The sequence below is a fragment of the Camponotus floridanus genome, unplaced genomic scaffold (assembly GCF_003227725.1).
Source record: "Camponotus floridanus strain SB8 unplaced genomic scaffold, Cflo_v7.5 scaffold2, whole genome shotgun sequence".
Taxonomy (NCBI): Eukaryota; Metazoa; Arthropoda; class Insecta; order Hymenoptera; family Formicidae; genus Camponotus; species Camponotus floridanus.
The window spans coordinates 2,706,172-2,718,908 of NW_020229325.1; the positions used below are offsets into that span (position 1 = coordinate 2,706,172).

The window sequence follows — 12,737 nt, forward strand, 5'->3', positions numbered from 1 at the left end:
CCGAAATATATTGGAAGGCCGAAACGTGATGGCGGTTTGTATCAACCGAGAAGGACGATGCTTCATGCGATGCTGAATTATGCAGACGCTTCTACACGGCGTCGTTATCGGCGAAAATCGGGTCACCAGCCGTCCGGGAGGATACCACGAGAAGATGGGGAACGAGGAGGGGGAGGAGAAGGAAGAGGAGGAGGGGGAGGCGACACGTACAAATGCGCCCTTAATATTAACCCCTTCGAACTAGCAGGAGCTACGAGCTTCGCGTGTCCTTTTGAACCACCGGGAGAGGAATTTTCCTAACGGAGATCTTCGCCGGAAATACACGGAAGTTCGTTGTCGCGAACTGAAAAATATATATTTACGGAATGTGCACAGGATACGCATCCTGGTATTCCTTTTTTCCTTTTTTTCGCGAATCGACTTGGCTTCCCGGAGGCATGAGAACTCGCGCTCCTTTGTAAAGCGGACGAATATCTTCGAGGCAAAAAGATAGAGAAAAATAACGGTGAGGAATTCGCGCATTTTTTAAATATTTTTTTTGTTCTCCCTCTTGTGACAAGTTCTGCGGATAGTATGCGTTGGAGAATCTGCGAGAGTTGAAAGCGAGAAACCAAGAAAATAATGGGAAAAAAATGAGCAACAAGCAACGTGTGTATCGGTGTGTCAACGCAAGGATCGAAAAATTAATAAGGACGAGCTTTGTCCAAGAAATTAAATTTAAAAAAATTCATTCATTATAATGAGACGGCGCCTCTGAAATCTCTTTTTAAAAATAAACGCGGACGATTGGATTAGTATCGCGTTCCTTTGAAGGCGAGGCGCGCGAAAAATATTGAATTAAAAATGTAAACAACGAATGTGAGTTGATGCAACTTCTCAAACCGGATTGTATTCGCCCCTGTATGCACGAGGGTAGCGGTAAAAGCAGTGTATAAAGTCGACTTTCGTTCCGGCTTCGTAAACCACGAGTATATCCTCGGGACTTTTCCTTTATAATCGCGTTGACTTTATTCGCCGAGGTCCTCCGCGCCACGAAAAAGTCCACAAGCTACTTTCCGATTTACGCGGAAACACGAAGGACAATTTTCATAAAAAAAAAATCCAGCCATTTGTTTTACACGAGTTTATTTTCTTTTTGTGACGCGGTTTACCAGCAAATTCTAAACGAGTAAAATAATGTATAAAATAAAAAGTGTGATTACTAAACTGTAAAACGTTTTTATTAAAAATAATATATGTATAAAATTCTCTAACTAATATATTATAATTTCTCAAATAATATATAATTGATTTTAAAGGACGCGCGGCTTTTAGAAAAATATATGCGGTCTGTTCTAATGCGAGAAAAAAAAATTGTCGTCTGTAGGAAGGATAAAGCGTAAATGTAGAACATCGTGAGAGAAACCAGAGGATTCTTTATCCCGGTTCCTTGATCTTGGCTCGAGAGTTTCTCCGCCCTCAACAAAGACCGTCTGTCTGTTTATACGTTGCTGACGAATAAATGTATGATTTACGCAATATATGAAAACGATGTCGAAGATTATTCCAAGTCCGATGGAATAGTTTGCGTTCACTCTGTTATAATTCGCTCGTTTTAAAAAGAAAAGAATCAACGTTTTGACAAACTGCATGGTATAAAGAATAATGTCAATTTTTTTCCATCTATTAAATATCTTTTATCGTGATAGAAATGTTTTTACAAGAATCATAGCGATTCTTCTTTGCACTTTATATCACGATTAATATTTGATTTTTTTTTTTGATATTTTTTTTCATTGATATTTTTTCATTGATATTTTTCTAAACTACACATTGTACAATTTTCAAAACTTTTATCTATATAAATCATCCGATTAAAAAAAAAAAAAAACATATAAAAGATATTTTCTGTCGTGTTATACTTTGATTTTTCCTAGCGAGCGAACTCAGTAGGATCATATCGCTTACGAGGGAGTTATTCCTGGTCTCTACAATATAAACTAGCTGCCCCGTATAAAACGGCCGCTGCGGGACAACGGATTCATCGTCGTTAAATTAAGCGACATCGCTGAGACTTCTCTCGCGCGGCAGAGAGACTTCTTAGACGCGTCTCTCCTTCATTTTTATTTATACACCTCCCGGCTTTTCCTGCTAAATGGCTCAGACGAGAGTTTCAATTGAAATTTTAAGCAGGCCTGAAGAGGATACGCCTCGTTTATTCAATGCGTTTATTTCAATCGGCGCATCTAGGATTAGAAATAGAAGCGCTTATAATATTATGTAATACGTAATTGATACACAAAATCATGCACGATATGATGTCTGAAATTGCATTTCGAGGCTGGCTGATAATTCGTCGACCAAAACTATTACTGTCTCGCGCAAGTTGGCGAACGTAAGAACAGGTATGGCGTTACACAGGGGACGAACTTCTGGTCGCCTTAAGTTCCGTTCTACGCTAGAATAAAGTAGCAATTAGGCGAGCGCGAGCGCGACGCTTGTTTTACAAACTTCGTTAAGCGAATTTGCGCGCGAATTCACGCTCAGTTCGGTATCGCTTACGACGAATTTACCGGATTCGCTGCTTGTCATTGCTCGGCAAACGTTCAAATTGCACGCACTGAATGTAAACGAAATTGTCATTTGCAAATACGTCGTTCGAAATTAGACATCTGATGTAATTCAATTCACGCAATTTCGACAAAATGCGATTATCCTCGTGATACTTGGAACTAGCGAGATACTAGGTCGTTACAAAGATATTTTTAATCAAATGTGACAATTATTTTAGATACCCTAAAGCTTCAACGTATAAAAGCTTTTATAGTACTATATTTTATATTTCCGAGATATTTTATACAATTACTCTTTACATAACGTAAAAAAATATACTCAGTTAATAATTCATTTTGTGGATTAAATCGAACAAAGCTGGATATTAACCGCGTGTTAAATATTGTCAATAATTACAGAGAGCATTCTCTAACAAAGAGTTACCGGGATATGAATCCTCTGACAAAGAGTGACCAAGCACAATTAGCTAATCGGCTATACTGCCTAATAACCAGGAATATTCATTTCGCGAGCAACAACGTTCATTCAACTACAACCCTTTTGAACTGGCGATTCTCGATTACTCGCCATATCGCGAAAGTTTATTTAACTATACTATGCGTGCAGACTATATATATAGCATAATTTTCCGAGCATGTTCTCGTGCCAACATCAATTGTAGCGAAGTTGTTCAAGAGAGAGTCATTGGTATAATTATTATCACTATACACTTCGAGTAAAACGGTTTCCATTAATTTCCCCATGTATTAAAAATGTATTTCATCAAATCATGTACAATATGTATATCTGGAAGACACGTCTTATTTCTGAAAACATTAATTCTGTAATTTCTCTCTAGCAAATTAATTTATTTTGATTAAACTTTTTAACTTAAGTTTTTTAAAAAAATTAACTTGATTTAATTATCTTTTCAATAAGTAATATAGTAATTGAATTTAAATTTTTCTTAAATTTTTCAATTTTAAAATTTATATTTTATTTTTATTTTTATATTTATTAATTATATAAATTAGATTATAAATTTAATTTAATTTATATTTTAATGTTGTAAATTTTAATTTTTTCTTATAAGCAATTTAAATTTCAATTCTTATATTCAAAAACAACTTATTAAAACAAATTATAATAATTAGCACAATCTATACATTATGGCTACATTTGATTTTTTAATTGCCGAGCAAAATGAATTTTAAAATGACCAAAAAGCCATATTACACATTTTTGTTAAAGCGGTAAACATAATTTTATTTTGGACTAAAAATCAATTTTATTTATCCGATTCTTTTAATAAATAAAAATTTCTAACTTTTAATCAAATATTAGCTTCAATTTCTCCTTGATTTTAAAATATTTTATTATAGCAGGATATGTATATGTCTTTTGAATTTTCGAAGTGTGTGAATATAAATCTCACGTGACCGTTTAAACGTTAAATCAAATTTGTCCAAACGGCGGGTAAATACTGTCGACGCAAAAATTTTTTCTCTCATCTCCCGACGGGAAAAGCAACAAATCGCGCGGGGAACTCGTCGACACTAATTTCCCGAGATTCACCGCACTGGGATTCCCGATAACCCGAAGGTCGATTCTACTCTCTTCCCGGGGCTCCCCTTCCGCCGTGACAAAAAGTCTGCTCGACGCTGTCGTCGTCGACGACGACGACGACGTCGCCTCGATCATCGTGTTCGGCCCGAACGAAGAAAGGGAATGGAGGGTGACTAAAGTAAACCCGGAGTATTTCGTATCCGGATCACATCCCGCGACTGAAAGACGAAAGGGAACGGAACAAATCCGTTGCAATAAATAAATTCATAGCGTGGGCGACAAATAAATTTATAGATGTTAAACCGTGGTCCGTTGAAAAAATAAATAGTGCTATAAATGACGCTTAATTTTTGAGAAAAGAAGAAGCTAATGAAAAAGATAAGAAAATCGACCCGAATTTTTTTTCAAGATAGACAAGACGAAGGGCGCGATTTCTCTGCGCTATCTCTTCCTTTTCCGCCATCGTCACGATTACTCCCGGGTCCGACCCTTCTTTTTATCTTATCCCCTGCTATTCTAAAGACCTCGTTTCAGCAGTTTCTAGGAAGCGGATGGGCAAAGTCAGAAGGACGGGTGTCTAATTTCGAATTGCGAGGCACGATTAATGATCAGCCGTCAAGCGTCTGGTTGCATCCACGTGCGTTGCATCTGCATGTGTGCGATTCACATATTCGCGTATTCCACCTGCGATTCATTCGAGGACGGCGGAATCACACGCAACGTGTGCGCGTCGTATCGCGAAATGTCATTTAAATCCGACAAATATTTCGAAATATTTCGCGTTTCGAAAATCCAATAAAAAACCTAAAACATTCTTCGTCGCGAATATGCGTTTGATTTTAGAATAAACGCGCGCGCAAGTTGACAAGTGCGTGCACGTATTTATCTAGATTATAACTTAATACAGAAATCCCGTATCAATTATTCCTATTTAGCGACTGGACAAACTGGCAAATTGACTACAAATTTGTTTAATTGCGCTCATATAATTCGAAATATATATCATTCTTCCCTGAAGAAATCACCAATCGTCCCCTCACCACTGTTCCAAACGTACACAAATCACTCTCCCGTAAATCTCCATAAATATACATATATAATAATATCTGCTCGGCGCGAATCAAGCGCCAATGTTATTGCTGTAATTCGATTCGGCTACCGTACGAGTGCTGGGTCCGCCATCGGATTTCCATTTTAAAGTACCGAATGCCGTGTGTTTCGACCGTGTAACGATATCGCAACCCTTATCAACGATAATCGTCGGAGGCAAGTCACGATTTGCGACGTACAAGTTGCAGCTAAACGCTAAAAGCTAAAACGGCGCTTTTTACCGCTTTAAAAATCTGTAAAACGATGTAGCGAATGATAGTACATGTAAAACCGTACCTCTAGATATATTACGCTATCGATACTAGAAAAAAAAAATAATGGGCAAATGATACGAAATATATTGGTGATTTCTTCAGGGGAGAATGATATATATTTCGAATTATATGAGCTGCGCGTAATTAAACAAATTTGCAGTCAATTTGCCAGTTTGTCCAGTCGCTAAATAGCAATAATTGATGCGGGATTTCTGTATCGCGTGTACGATTCTAATCGTTGCAAATTTACGCGACACTCGTTAATATCGACGCGCGATTTCAATTATTCCCGTTGCACTCGAGGAATCGAGACTGAAAAGAAAATTCGAAATGAATCGAACGGAGAGATGGCGTCTCTCTTTTACATTGCGCGAGAATCCCCCGGGGGGGCAAACTCAATCTGGAACAAACGTTCCATTACGGGAATGGCCGTGACAGCCGGCGGACACGACAAAGCCACGACGCGTACACACGTATCATCTCGTAACGTTACTCCCCCGCCCGTTTAGAGCCTATAATCCCGACGCTATACAGTGCATAAGACGGAACACCACCTAATCTCGCGTCCGAACATTGCGCCAAGCACGACGCGGCAGGACGCTAAATCGAGATCTAAATTGGAGATCAGCCCAGCGCTGGGATGGCTGTCGGTCAGTTGGGATACGAGGCCAGGCGAATACGAGATGAATCGCGCCAGATTAGGCAAATAGACGGAAAAAATAATACAGCCAACTCGTATGTTAAAGATCAAAATTTCACATAGATTCATTTCGATAAAAATCTCTTTTTGCATAAATTATCATGAAATTTTAATAAATTATTGCAGATTAAAGAGAGAATAATCCTGTGGAGAAGTTCTTAATTTTTAGGAAATAATTATTACCTATAATTTTTATCGCACTTCCCTTAAACCCTCTTATTCATTCAGTCACAGTTTATTGTGACAAAAATTGAAAGTTTGGAATAATCTTACAAATCTCACAAAGGTCCAAACGTGTGTTCATTGACGAAAATTGAAAATTCGGAGTAATCTTAAATTTCCTAAGAGTCCAAAGTTCGCGCCAAGAATAAAACATTTTACAAATGTGCGAGCGTCGCAGTTCGAAATTGCACGGATTGCTGATATGGGCGCGGTACAAGCGCAACGAAATTTACGAGAGCGAGGGCGAGCACGAGCGCATAAGAAACAGATTAACGTTCTCGTGGATTAAGAGTCGTTACCGGAACCGGTGCCTGAAAGCGAGCTTACGGGAGAGTGTTAACGTCAGAACGAGTCCTACGCGGAGAAAGACGTGCACGCGAGGAAGGATACGCGTATGCGATGGAGTAGACATTTCTACGGACATGAAAGTGTAAACAGAAGTAAAAACACCGGAGAGAAACCGGAGAGTGGATGGAAATGGAAATTCTAATTACGGAAAACGGCCGTGTCAGCTAGAGAACGTAACGAAGCTCGGACCACCGTCGACAATGAAAGGTCAGCACAATATGCGGCGAGGCTTATCCCGGTACTTACGCAGGGATCAGAAAGTGAAGGACGTTTTAACTCTTAATTCTAATCGCGAAGGGAGCATCCTTTGAAATGTAATAATCCCAGGAATTAATGAGTACTGCGCATCTCTTTTCAAAATAACAATATATCATATTTTTAGACATCTCAAAAGGAAATTTATAAATTGTAATTAATGGGGTTGCGAAAAACGAGTATTTTTTAGTCTGAAAAAAATGAAGAATTTCAAATTATCCAACAATTTACGAATCTAAATCGATGTACGATTTCAACGCGAATTTTTTAATAAAAAAAATTGAAGCGAAAAAAAAGAACAGAAAATTTCACATTTTTCGTTATACTTGTGTATAAGCAACCTGTGACATATTTTGTTCCATTAGTGCTAAATAAATTAATGAAGACGTGATTCATTCTATTACATTTCATTATGCAGCTCAGAATGTTACCTAGTTGATGGCACGATGATACTCAACGTGAAATCGATCACGTTGTAACGTGCGCCCTTAAATACCTAATTACAGAAATAGGTACTCCGCCAGGTAGATAAAGCCGGCAATGTGCAACCAAGTAGATGACAGAATAGCACATATACTAAGCCGAACGCATATACGACAGTCTTGTACTACTAAAACTCCAAGTACGTAATTCGAACTGAACTCCTGATATCTTACTCAATCCCGCGGTTAATTTTTACGTTAATTAATACTATGCATAATTAAGGTATAATTTTGCAAAACACATAGACATGCAAAACAATATAGAAAAAGTAAATTTTATACAATTTTAAACAATTTATTTTTATTTTAAATAAATAATTTTAATTTCTTTATTAATTAATTTTAAATAATTAAGTTTAATTTTTATAATTGTAAAAGATGGATTTTAAAAAATCTAATAAATCACATGTGTTTATATATATATCACTGAATCTTTCTTTTATAAATACTTTAATTATACATAATTTTTAATAGTATATAATTTTATAGAGGATGTCTAATAATATATGGAATCTATTTTTTTAGAAATAGATTTAGCATAAAAGATTAAGAAAAGAATGCTTACATATTTAATTTGACCTTATTTTCGAATTACAACGAATTCTGTCTTAGCATACTGTATCTGCTTTAAAAAAGATGCTCAGAATGACCACACTATATTTGACTGTATATATATGTATAAATGTTATTTATTTATATTTTTAGTTGTGGAATCTCTTTCGAAATCTATTGTCTGAAAAAAATCAATTAACAATATTGAAATATTCCACTAGAAAATTGATCAATATTGAAATATTTCATCCCAGAGAATTGAACAAGATTGCCAGCAAATCCGAAAAATATTTGAAACAGTCAAAATAATTTAAAGATCAATATATATTAAAACGTTTACACATGCAAGATAATTATTTTGAGCTCTAATAATCAATCTTCGTTTTTTGTTAAAATAAACAGATACAAATTGTTAAAATATTAAAATACAAAATCAAATAAAAATTACATACATGTACAATTTTTTTACATTTACTTTATTTGTACATTTTCTTTTTTTATCATTTTCAAATGCTAAATATACTTCTAAAGTGGACTTCACATATTATAGGATACCCTATATGTATGTATATATATATATATATATATATATATATATATATATATAATTAATTATAATTACGTTGCAACATTATCATTAATTATTGCAATAGAATTAATGCAATTAATTTCTAATTAATTAATATTGAAATGTGTTAATTAATATTAAAGTAGAAAGACAACGCAATAAAATGGAAAATTAAAGAGATTTCAAAGCTTTTCTCTGAGAGAAAAAAAATAAATTACAAGATTTGAAAACAAATTCTTCTTTTTGTTGTTATATTTTGTTTTCTTTTTTGATGTATAAGTCAATTAAAAGAGTAATAAATTAAACCGCGCTACTAAATTTGCATCTACGCGAATTTAGAGGTGTTCCCAAAAAAGATTACCCGCACAAGAGAATGAAAATTATTCCCATACAATTATATATATAATTTTGCAGCTATTATTTGTAATTTTATACAACTTCTATTTTTACGTAGCTCCCAAGGGACTCATCAAACCTCGTGCAAAACTGTTTCGCAACATTTTTATATCATTTTATCTTTATGCAAATTATTATACGCAAGGGTTTTATCGAATGCAAAATTTCGCTAAATAGTTTATGCAAATATCAGTTAAAAAACTACTATTTCTAGAAAAATAGAGAAATATTTACAGACTACTTACGTGATCCGCTTACATTTCACTGCATCCTGTCACGACCAGCATCGAATGACGATAACCTCTCTTGTCCATTTGTCTAGGGAAACATCATCCTCGTCGATCCATGCTACGTAGAATCTCCGTAGTTTCATTCACCCTGCTTTCCCGATTTTCGACCTTGCATTTGCACGAACACTCACGAAAATCGACAGTTCGAACACATATGCCAAGCGACATAAAATAATACGTTTCGAACGTGTCGCGCTATATTGACGTTGTATGCGTATATTTGATTCGGAATTTCCGATAGAATCTTTAATTTTTTTCTTCGCGGAAACTCGCGAATTATAAGGTACACATATATAGGTTAACTGACGACATCACTCACTTTCCTTCACAACAGCGAAATTAATCTGCGACTCTAAAATGTCACGACACACACGACACATCTCATGACAATAGCAAGGTCGTGTAGCGAAGAGTGGTGCGTAAACAGTTCCGTGTGTCAACAACGTTTCGTCGCAAATTTCCACTTTACGTGTGCACGAAATCGCAAATTGTAAGGCACTATTCTATAGACAACACACACGCGTTTTGGCGAGAAAGACGGCTCTTCGCGTTCGACGCGTCTGCGACTAACTTCACTTTCCTTCGATTTCGCGCCATCAGCTGTGCCGACGTCAAAATGCCGCGGTACACTCGCGTAATATATTTTACTCGTATTTTTCTGACATTTCTGTGACAAATAACGGATCGACAATAGTTTCGAATCTCACACTATATGATTATCTTCTTCGCACATACAGAAAATCAGCGAATTACGAAATACCGTCTACAGGTCACGCACCGACAGGAAAGGTCCCGACATGCTTGTGTGACTGCTCACTGACGTCACACTAACAAATGAAGCGCGCATATCGCGGGCCTGGCCGCGAGAGAGGAAGTGGGGGTAAAGTAGTGGGGCACATTCCGATGTTGCGTCCTTTGCGCACAGCACAAGAGCGAGAGAGAAAGCACTATAAGACGTACCGAGTTAGAGGTGTCCGGTGTTAGCCGTCTCTCTCGCTCGACGTTCGAACGAGAAAGTGCAAGCGAGACAGCTATATCCCGCGTGGGACACCGCGCTATTTCTATACGTGTCTCGTGCGCTTTAAGGATGTTTTGTAGCTATTTTCAAAATATTGAGAATTTAATGAAAATTGTACAGATGTCCTTACATATGTTTAGAATCTTCAGTACAATTTTTAAATCGATTCACTAAAGCATTCACAAGTTATAAGGATTTTAATTTGCACCGAATTAAAATGTGTTCTTATGGGAAACGTATAACCACGTTGATTCAAATGACAAAAACACATGGAAATAATATTTCAGAATTTGTTTAAAATTTGTAAAAGTTGAGATACAGAGGAAATATTTGGTCAAATAATATTATACAAGTACCTAACTTGTTAAAAAGATATTAAATATAATTTAATGAAGTTAGTCATGTATCTGTCACAAGGCGAAATTCTCTGCCAAAAGTTAATCATTTCAATTAACAAAATTGGAATATTTTAATAAAAACTCAATAAATATTAAAAAATACACACAATTTCTTATACTCAAAATACAAAAGTGGATATTCGTCAATATTAATTTTCAGCTACTTTTTGCTGGGATTTTACATACAAAACATCCTTAATATCGATATCGATATATTTTTCATTTCTTTCTTTAAGAAATGCGGATTAACCGCGTGCCCTAAAGGTCGGCATTCCTTTTTATTAAATTAAATAATAATTAAATTGTATAAAAAGAAAATTTAATGAATAAATTCTCTCGCGGACGTGCGTGCTTCGCGTGTGTGCGTATGACCGTCCATACATACATACCGGGACACCATTCCTACCTGTGCGTTTACGTCAATCGGTACGAGACGATAGACTTTGAATGAGTCTTCGGCTAGTTTTGTTTTTCCTTAGTTATAACCATAGACAATAAACATAGACGCGTATCTTAGTCGCGTATGCGTTATCAAAATTAAAAACACAGAACACAATATTTCGAGAGTGTGCTTTAATTCCATTGAATGAGAATATGAATCTCTTTTTTAATGAAATAGAGATTCATCTCTATGTCTATGATATTTTTATACGACTCTTGTATTTTTACATTCGAGAGAGAAGACTATACTTTCGAAAGCTCTCTGTTTCTCTTTTTAATTTTGTCGCAACATTTGATCGATATCGCGTATCTATATTTATTATATATATGGTTATTACATAACTTTAATTTCGCGACATCCCGCTAATAAATAATTAAATATCGCAAACATCGTCTCGCTCGTAGAAGTCTTTTCGATACACAATCGTCTGATATTTAACCTTTCGTACGCGGTATTGTGTGAAGAAGCGTTCGTCGTCGTGAAATGCTGCGCGTCAAATGACTGGAAACAAGGCTGTAAACAAGGTCGCTAAGGATCGACGGCTTTAAGGACAATAATAGAGACCAGACTTCTTATCGTCGTCACATTCTCCAACGAAAATATTCAAGTATGTATATTATATTAAAGTATCGCTAAAAAATCCCGAAAAGGCATTCCGAGTATTTATTTACTCTGTTATATTTCAAATAACTGCGTGAATGCTTTCCAATGTAAAGGAAAGAGAAAAAAAGTGACGTAACAAAGAAAATAATAAAATTTAACTGCATGATAGAAACAAAACAACGAAGTTATGTGTTGCGATTGAAGCATCGCCAGCAATTTCAACAATTCGGGGATGCTTGATAAGAAGCGGAGAATATTTGAAATTCATCAAACGCGGTATTTTCATTCTCGGAACGCTCGGAATCGATCGATGACATTTAAAGGACAGCTCTCGTCGTTCATTTCAATTTGTTACTGTATTTCAATAATGCTGCGATTAATTTAAAGAGCTTCGGGATTATTATACATATACGCGTTATATATACGTATAATAAACTCATTACCATTTTGAAGTAAATTTATTGACATTTCTTTTCGAAAAAATTCAATTTTAACATGTACATATACAGGATGTCAGGGCAATCTCTTTCCAAAAAAAGGCTCTTGTAGCCTACCCCGAGAGCTTTTCAAAACACTATAATAAAATATTTTTTCATCGAGTACTTTTCGAGTTATGAGGCTTGACATAATTTCTTTATTTTTACATAAACCATAAAATATCTAGTAAAATATTCATTTTTCGATTATCTTACTTTTATGTACAAAATAATGAGAGGAATCAATTAGTGTAAAGAAAACACATAATTGTTTCGAAAAAAAAAAAAATGTAATTGTTAATTGTAAATTACACATCTTTTCCTGCCCTGACACCCTGTGTATATTTATGTATTTTCATATATATATATATAATTTCCCTCATCAATCTGATCTGAGCATATATCGCGAACATGAAATCGCGATTCATCGATTATAATTTCCTGTTTAACAAGGAGATGAGAGGGAGGAGGGGGAAGGAGGGAGAAGTAATCAGGTACTTGTCGACAGGTGCTTGCAGGGATGCG

At 35.6% G+C, this 12,737-nt stretch overlaps 2 protein-coding genes across 3 annotated transcripts in view; one reads left to right on the forward strand and one right to left on the reverse strand.

Annotated features, from left to right (window-relative positions):
- Positions 1–10,104, reverse strand: part of LOC105255027 (leucine-rich repeat-containing protein 24) — a 123,177-nt gene extending 113,073 nt beyond the window's left edge. Inside the window, exon 1 of one of the 2 annotated variants that reach the window (XM_025408090.1) lies at positions 9,244–10,104. The gene's annotated coding sequence lies outside the window, so the exon portion shown is untranslated. Of the gene's footprint in view, positions 1–9,230 lie in introns of both variants that reach the window. The other variant, XM_025408088.1, reaches the window with a different exon arrangement.
- LOC105253582 (myotubularin-related protein 10-B) overlaps positions 6,581–12,737 on the forward strand; it is a 30,628-nt gene continuing 24,471 nt past the window's right edge. The window contains exon 1 of the mRNA XM_025408091.1: positions 6,581–6,939. The gene's annotated coding sequence lies outside the window, so the exon portion shown is untranslated. The remainder of the gene's footprint in view (positions 6,940–12,737) is intronic.